At 29.4% G+C, this 1232-nt stretch overlaps 1 non-coding gene across 1 annotated transcript; it reads right to left on the reverse strand.

Annotated features, from left to right (window-relative positions):
- Window positions 1-807: 807 nt before the first annotated feature.
- Window positions 808-881, reverse strand: TRNAW-CCA (transfer RNA tryptophan (anticodon CCA)). Its single transcript has one exon. It is a non-coding gene; the product is annotated as a tRNA-Trp (tRNA).
- Window positions 882-1232: the final 351 nt, after the last annotated feature.

Consider the following 1232-nt stretch of genomic DNA (forward strand, 5'->3'; position numbering starts at 1 on the left):
TCTTCTATTCTTGTATTAGATCCAAAGGTTTTTTTCTTGACCTAAAATAATGAATCGATTTCTTTTTCTTTTCTACTCTTGTCCCGCCGCTCTATTTTTGTGAATATCTTTTATAATGATTGATGAAGCAAAAAATTTCAATTGAACTTATTATTTCAATTGGTATTTTTGCTTATCCCCCTCTCATTTAAAAATTGAAACTTAGGTAAGTGCTTTATAAACATATGTATAAAAAGAACATACTTCATTTAGCTCATTCATGCCTACTATAACTAGTTTTTTTTTTTACTAGCGACTTTAACTATAACCTCAGCTTTATTTATTGGTCTGAGTAAGATACGACTTATTTGAAAATTAATTCAATAACGAACAATTCATAAACACAAAGCTTTCTGTCCTATTCCATATATTCTATAGCTCATTATTGTGTTAATTATCAATTATTAGGTATTGATATTCATGGGCAATATAAATTAATATTTAGGAATAGATATTACATTTCTTTTTCTCCTTTCAAATAAATTGAAATGATTGAAGTTTTTCTATTTGGAATCGTCTTATGTCTAATTCCTATTACTTTGGCTGGATTATTCGTAGCCACATATTTACAATACAGACGTGTTGATCAGTTGGACCTTTGATTAATTAACATACCTTTTTTTGACTGGCACCTTTAATTCTTAAATTTTTTTAATTTCAATTTATTTAATAATTTTAATTTAATAATTTAATCCAAGGAGGTAAAATTCGAAATGCTGTTCAATTTTTTTCAATTCGGTGTAATTTTCGACCTAACAAGAGTGGAATCACGCTCTATAGGATTTGAACCTACGACATTGGGTTTTGGAGACCCACGTTCTACCGAACTGAACTAAGAGCGCTTTCTTATCATAATAAATAAGACTGTAAAAAAAAGGATTCTTTTATTTTATAACCCCAATACATCGCAAGACAACTATACTATCATATATCATATATAATATGAGAAAATGATAGATTATGTATGTTTAATTTTAATCAATCTAAAATGACTCCTCAATTCTTGCTCAAAGGAGAAGTAATAGTTAGGGATGACAAGATTGGAACCCGTGACATTTTGTATCCAATCCAAAACAAAGACGCTACCAAGCTGCGCCACATCCCTTTCAATTGGTCTACGGTGTCATTGTAGAGAATCCTATCTTGTTTTCCAAACCCTTATTTCATCTATTGATATACAAAACGGATCTTTC

This window comes from Gossypium raimondii, chromosome 9, assembly GCF_025698545.1.
Source record: "Gossypium raimondii isolate GPD5lz chromosome 9, ASM2569854v1, whole genome shotgun sequence".
NCBI lineage: Eukaryota > Viridiplantae > Streptophyta > Magnoliopsida > Malvales > Malvaceae > Gossypium > Gossypium raimondii.